The sequence below is a fragment of the Pezoporus flaviventris genome, unplaced genomic scaffold (genome assembly GCF_033815535.1).
Source record: "Pezoporus flaviventris isolate CSIRO_AGI_PZ_B2104156 unplaced genomic scaffold, CSIRO_AGI_Pfla_v1 ptg000041l, whole genome shotgun sequence".
Taxonomy (NCBI): domain Eukaryota; kingdom Metazoa; phylum Chordata; class Aves; order Psittaciformes; family Psittacidae; genus Pezoporus; species Pezoporus flaviventris.
This window is the reverse complement of record NW_026892589.1, coordinates 11,649,649-11,656,683: the sequence shown is the minus strand read 5'-3', so window position 1 is coordinate 11,656,683 and position 7,035 is coordinate 11,649,649. Positions and strand designations below refer to the sequence as shown.

The 7,035-nt window shown below is 43.7% G+C and overlaps 1 long non-coding RNA gene across 2 annotated transcripts; it reads right to left on the bottom strand.

Moving 5' to 3' along the window:
- Window positions 1-2,247: 2,247 nt before the first annotated feature.
- LOC133275634 (uncharacterized) lies at window positions 2,248-7,035 on the bottom strand. Of its 2 annotated transcripts, none has more exons than XR_009745643.1 (3): window positions 5,203-7,035; window positions 3,104-3,271; window positions 2,248-2,377 (listed from the first exon to the last, which is right to left on the bottom strand). It is a non-coding gene; the product is annotated as an uncharacterized LOC133275634 (long non-coding RNA). The 2 variants fall into 2 exon arrangements; XR_009745642.1 differs by lacking the exon at window positions 5,203-7,035 and adding an exon at window positions 4,069-4,577.

Below are 7,035 nucleotides of genomic sequence, written 5' to 3'. Positions count from 1 at the left end.
CTACTCCACCCCAGGTCCTGGGGGCTTGTCTCACCTTCAGCCTACAGTGATACCTCAACATTTACTGGGTGCTCAAATCCTGGGTAAAGAGGCCAGCCATCACACTCATCTTGGGAGGCACAGACAAGCACCAGAGCTTCTCTCCAAAGCTTCCTGGCAGGCTCTGACTTGGAGAAGAGGGAGGGAAAGAAAAAATAGCAAAACACCCTTTCCCCTTTCAGAGAAGCGTGCTGGAAATAGGTCTGTCTGCCAGCTCCAGCAGTGTAGCTGCCAGGCAGTAGTACTGCTTTGCAGTCCAGGATCAACAAACTACACATTTGTAGCATTATTACCGCCACAAATTAACACCCTTAAACAGAGTCTGCTGCAGCTCTGAGAGTTGTCTTGGGAATCAGGACAATCACAGCAACTGGTTGATGAAGGACCCACAGAAAAGAGTGGCTGAAAAGAACCTCATGGATAAGCCAAAATCTTTCCTGTTGCAGGTAGAAAACAAAGTATCTGGTACCCAGATGGATGGAAAAAGATGTGTAGGAAGGTAATGGACCAACCAGCTGAAGATGGAGCCCTCTGGACTGACAACATTGCTCCAACAGGATGCATTGTGGGAATTGGAACTGGCATCCACCACAGTCTGTGAGCATAAACAAGCCCACTGCCACCTGAACAAGAGCCTCCAACTTTCTTCATCTCTTCTTATCACCTTGTCTCTCTCTCTGCCTTCATATCCTGACATGGTACAACCACCTATTCTTCACTATATCCTCCTATATACCATACCAAGCATGTTCCTCCATTGCAATTGCCTTTTTCAGAAGAGCAACCCCACAGAGACTGATGCTGAGCAGGGCCCATAAAGCCTAAATCCCTGTAATTTTCTGCACACTTATTTTCCCAATTAAGTCAAAGATGCATTAGATCATGAAAATTAGCATAAATTTGAATATATCTACTACATCTACACTACTAAATATGTACTGTGCAAATGATAATTATTGTTTGTTTTGAATCTAAACAGTCTTGTGGCAAATGTGGCCACTCCTCCAACCTCAGCAGCAGCAAGTGACCAGTGATTTGTGTTTGGCCAGTGATTCATCAGCCAGCAAGTGGGAACAGACACAACCAAACTCTTGCAGCAATAAAGTCAAGATGCTGGAAACACTTTGCTTTCTTTGCACAGAGCTGTAACCCAGGTCCTTACAGAGAGCTGGAGCAGGCTCCAGGTGAAAGGCTTTAGGCATGGCAATTACAGCATGAGATCTGCTGTCAGCATTTGCAGAGTGATCTCTTCATGGTGCATAGCAAAGGGCAGTGTAAATGAGAGGATAAGGATTCATTGTGACCAAGGGGTTTCTTCTCACTCTTGATTCCTGTGAACCTCTCAGAACATGGATACAAATGGACAGGATACAAATAAAGTGCAAATTTTGAGGTTTGACCAGTTCTTCTCTTCTGGGACAGCACCTTTTGCTGGTCCCCAAAACTACTGTTGCAGACACAGTGCATCATGGAGGGAACTCTTCACTTCCTAGGACTGAGGATGATAGTGTTACATATTCCAGAAGCTGTTACTGCTGCAAAACTTCTTGAAGAGAAAACCAGATCATCTCTTGAGACAACATCTTCCATCTGAACCTTCTGGAGTTGACACTTCACAGGGAAATTCTTCATCAAGAGCTCCTAACACTTAGCCTGTAGAATGCTATCTTCCCCTGTGTTTATCTCAACAAACAGCTAAAGATAGTCTGGCCACAGAGGTGGCCAAATCACCTCATCACCTTTCTGACAAGCTCATACCTATGTACCATCATGGTTGCTGAAAAGCTGTGGATGGTCCAAATCAGGGTTTATTTTTAGGTTTCCAGACTGTATGCTCCTGCCAAAAGAGCCTGGTCCAAAGTTTACTCAAGTCCACGATAAAAATGTCTAATGGAGTGAATGACCTTTGGATCAGCTCCAAAGAGCGTGCACTGATATTAGCGCTGGGGCTGGCTGGGGATTCCCTTTGGGAAGGCTGCCCAGTAAAGAGGCAGTTTTCACAAAAATTGAAATTTTCAGGGAGAAAAACATCCTGATTTTGAATCCTCTTTCCTGACAATAATGAAATAAAACCACACTTGTATTCTTTCTTTTTTTAAATTAAGAAATCAAGAAGCAGTTACTTTCTTCAGGGCCAGTTCGAACAGAATCAGAAAACTGTTTTGGTTTGAATGTGTTCAATAAAGCATTAAACCCTCATTTCTCCATAAGGACACTGCCTCACTGGGGTTGTGGTTTAGATGGCTCCCCTTTCCTGCAGGCTGTTTCCTGGAGGTTGACATCTGCCATGATGCATAGTGGACTTAAGGTCTGTGAGACATGATAGCAGCATTATGCCCTGAAAAACATGGGTATTAAGTTTCTGGATGAGAGCTTCCAGGAGGAAATACAATTCAAGGCCAACTTTCACAGTTGAATGGAATTAAAGCAAAGATTTTGGGGTTAACTGAACTGACTAAACTGAAGAATGGCAATCTGGATCACGGCAAAACATTTACGTTTCATCAAAAATGCCAGAGTAAAACTTATTGCCCTCTGCAAACCAGGATGTTTTGAAATTTTATTCCATGAAAAACGTGGAACATCAGTGTTTCTTCACAGCCAGAGAGAGAAACAAAGGTTTAAAGGGAGCAAACCTCCCCTTCACAACACTGTAATTAGTAAGAAAACAAGAAAAGTGAGGAAGAAAGGACATGTGACAAGCTTGCTGCTTTGTAACTGAAAAACCCTGCAGAAATGAGCACCAAATATCCATGGCTCTCTCAGCAGCTGTCTGCCTTGAATTTCCAGGATCCTTTCCCAGGATAACAGGCAATCCTCCAGGATGGAGAAATTAAAGAATTGCCAGCTGGTAAGAGATAGTTTTGAGTAGCCACTTCCCAGGATGCTCACCATGGCAAGAACACATCTCTGGGGCTTTATAGGCTCTCTTGGATCTTATTTGACCTTCATTGCACTGTTATCTTCCCTGGAGTTATTCATGGTTCAACTAAAGGAGGCCAGAATTCACCCAGTTGACAGGCAGTGTGAAAGTGGCATGTGGAGCAAGCATTGGGAGAATCACCTTTTGATCTCATTGAAGGTGGTCCTCAAACCAGGTCATGCTTGAGAGAACTGGCAGGAGCACGAGTTGAGGCTGGGCTGCAGATGCCTGTGTTAGGGCGGTCTCCAGTTCAGAAGAGTATTTGCCTTTCTCTTTCTGCCAATTTTGGAGCCTTTCTAAATACCACACCTAAATAAAATGGAATAAAATAAACGATCTTCTTGAGGCACCCCATGCCCTTCCTCAGATTCCCTAAGAACATCTCAACATCCAAGGGCTGCAGGGATGCATGGAGGAGGGAATCGTTAAAAATAACCAGTCTAAGGAAGAAAACAATTTATACTGGGTCTGGAGCAAAGATGAGGTTCCATTTCCTTCTGAGAATCAAATGAACAATGTCATCCCAGAGGCTGCTGTGCAGTCATTAGTGACTTCTGCAGCAGAGCTTGTAACCTGCAGCAGCAGAGATGAAGTCAGGACATGGTGAGGGGGGGCAGCCAGCCCCTTCCCCGTCTCTCTTCCAGTGACAATACTTCACCAGCATCCCATCCCTATAAGTCTGTTCCTTGATGTTCAAGGTTCTGTTTTGCCATGAAGCATGAAACTTAATTTGCTCTCTATTTGGCAGGATGCCTTTGTCCTGTGAATAGTCCTGAGCCCCAGCACAAATTGAGGTCTATTCCCTGGGGGTCTTATGCTCACAGAGATATTTGCCAATTCCCAGCAGGTAGGAAGAGCTTTGGATATTTAGGCACCTTTTCTGAAGAAGGTGCTCGACCAGAGGGGAGATGGAAGGTAGATGCAGCACTAACTAACTCTGAATCAAGAGTGGTTCAAAACACAGTCCTTAGGAGAGAGTAATGCCACTCACCTTCGAACTGGGCCACGCAATGTGTAAATGTCAGCTCTGGAATATATACTACGATGTGGTATTTATAGTGCCCTTTTATTATTGCTATTATTATTGTTATTATTTTTCTTTTTACCTGGGGACTGAATGTTTTGGGACTGTGGCAGGAGAGGTCTGTACATCTGGAAAGCGTCAGATTTAACACCCGAAGTCATCAGCCCAGGTCAGCTAAAAGTACATGTTTGCTTCCAGCAGCAGCTGTGCAAACTCTTGTTGCCTTGGTTGTGCAGGGCTTATGTAAAGATTCCTCACAGACAGTGCCCTCTTTGTGAGCCCATAGCTCTGCTGATCCCTGGCAATTCCAACCCCAGTTTCAAAAGAAACGGGCCTAAAATGGCACTCCCACCGCAAACAGATGTATTCCAGCCCTGTCTAAGGCAGCATTCATTTCATCATGAAAAGGAAAACATCATAATTTAGGGTCACACGTCTCCTGCCTGTCAGTCAGGCACTGACAGCTATTTTTACGGCATCCCAGGGTGTTGTGGCAGTCTAGAGAACAAGTGACACACCTTTCCAAAGGCTGTTCAGAGCGACAGCACTCAGTGGGAAGTTCTGAGCTCCAAGCTTAGCTTTTGTCCCTGATTTCTTTTCCCTGAGCAGGCTTGAAATAAAATCTGTGTGCATTGCACATTTTTTTTCTGTTGCACATTGATTTTTTTTTGCTTCATGGACTTGCCCTTCCTACTGCAAAATCTGTGTTGCAGGTTCATGGTGCTGTGGCATGTGGTGGACCAGATGTACCATGAGAACAAGCTCTCTCACACCAGCGGCCAACAGCTGAACAAAACTATACATATTGTAAGAGAAGCCAAATTTCATTCACTAACTTCAGTAGCATTCAGTTGCTTCTGTTTTACATTGGGATGGAGTTTGGCCAATTTCTTAAACCTAAGAAACAAAACTGTAATTATAAACAATCTAGTAAACTATTGAGCACCTGAAAGAAGCAGAGACCATACAGAAAACAATCCCAAGCATCTATGCCTTATAGCCAAATACTGTATCTGCAATGCAAACAAAACACCTCCATACCTACAGCTCAGCACAAGTTTTGATCATGTAGTAGCTCTAGGGTTCAAACCACTGCTCATTAAAGTCAACAAGAGTCTTTGCATTGAGTTTAATGAGCTCTGACTCAAGACTGGAACATACAGCATTTTAGCAAGAATTCAAAGTGGAAAAAACCCAACTCTGGTAAAGCTCTTACCCTGCTCTTTCTGAAAGCTGAATGCCCGAAGGGGCTGTGCTCCTCTTGCTGTGCAGCTTCAGCCTCCACGGGTACAATGCCCTGTTGAGCCCCTCCTGAGAGTAACACAGCTCCTCAGGCTGAAAAGCCCACTACCAGACTTCATTACAGTAACTGCCTGACAGTTAAGACTACAGTGCAGAGAAAGTGCACAGGAAAACACAAGGGAGCAGAATCCAGATGATCAATCACCCTTTTCTCTGACACTGTCTTCACGTGGATTGTTTTCACCGGAAATATACACCTAATAATTACCCAGATTCCTTGTTTTTTCAGCATCATTTGTATGGCAAATGCCATTAGTTACTGAGCCACAGTGATTTAAAGCTGAAAACCTACTGTGACCTGAACCAAAAGACAGATTAACTTATCTGCTTTAACAAGGAGTTGCTTGAAGTCTTGTAGGAAATACTGTATGAACTGACATTTCATATGGCCAGTAATTGCTTTTCCTGTTACTTTTCTATTAAAGAAATACAAAAGGAAATGGGAGCTGTGTGCATCATGGGGTCTGGGTTGTAGTGTTTTAAATCACTTCAAGGTAATTTAGCTGACAACTCCAGTGGTCTCAGTCCAGTTGTCAGGGGACAAGCGACCACACTTGGAAATGTACCAGTGCTAAACCTTGATGGCAATTAGGTAAATGCAGGGAGCTTTGGCTGAGCAGCCTGAATCCCATGCCCAGGGATATTGTTTCAGACCCATCTGTTCAGCAGCTGGATACAGCACGGTCATACCCTGATGAGAGGTACCTATGTCAGTCCCTCTGTACAGGGAGGTCAGTCTCTGTCTCTGATTAGTACAGAAATCAGAAAAGGCTGAGTAGATTCCAAGTGACACAGGGTTATTCCTGGGAGGCCATGGGGAAGGCTGGGTGTGAGGGGGTCTGCTAAGAGCTTGCTGGTAAGGATGAACAAGAGGGAAACTCTTCAGCAAAATGACCTCTAGCAATGAATGTACTGAGTTCCAGCATCTATGGACTTAAGAAGGCTCAATTCTCAGCTCCCATTCTTTTATTAGGAGACACGCTGAGATCATGAAGCAACTGGTTTTCAGTGGGGTATTCTATGTCTAGTATAATACTAGACATAGAAACCAAAGACTTCTAACTTGAAGATGTCCCTAGGACAGTGAGTTCTGACTGGTTTTTCTTTTTCCATTTGTGGACTCAGCACTGATGCAGCTCCTGCACAGTGAATTTAAGCTGGCTAAAATTGCTTGTCTTGGTTTTCTTCAACAAGTGACAAGTTGACAGCTGCTGCTCTTGGAGGAAGATGGTATTCCAATCCTCAGGTCACCATATGGTGCACAAAGCATTTCTTTCACGTCATATGTGATTTAGGGCTGTAGGAAATAAGAGCTAAGAGATCAGTGAAGCCATCTCCCCTATTGTCCCTCACATATCACTGTGTCATGCCTTGTTTTCATCATGCCGCATCTCAACAGGCAATTTGAGAGCTGTGGTTGTTCTTCTAAGCTTTATAAATGTGCTAAATCGGGTGGATACCTGGAGAAGAAATGTGCCAGTGATTGCTAGACATTACAGGAAGAAATAATCTGTCATAAATCAAACAGACACAACACTATCATAACAAGCTAGCCAAGAATATGAAATGTAGGAGTCCTTATAATGACACCTATTTGTTGAGTAAAGAATTTCATCTGTAAGCTGTTCAATGAGGCTTTACATTCTTCAGAGGAGTTTTTGGTGTGCTCTTGTTTTTCTTCAACAACGCTTAGAACAGAAGTGTCCTTCCCACTGTGGTATTTTCTCTTGCTTGTCACAAAACTAAC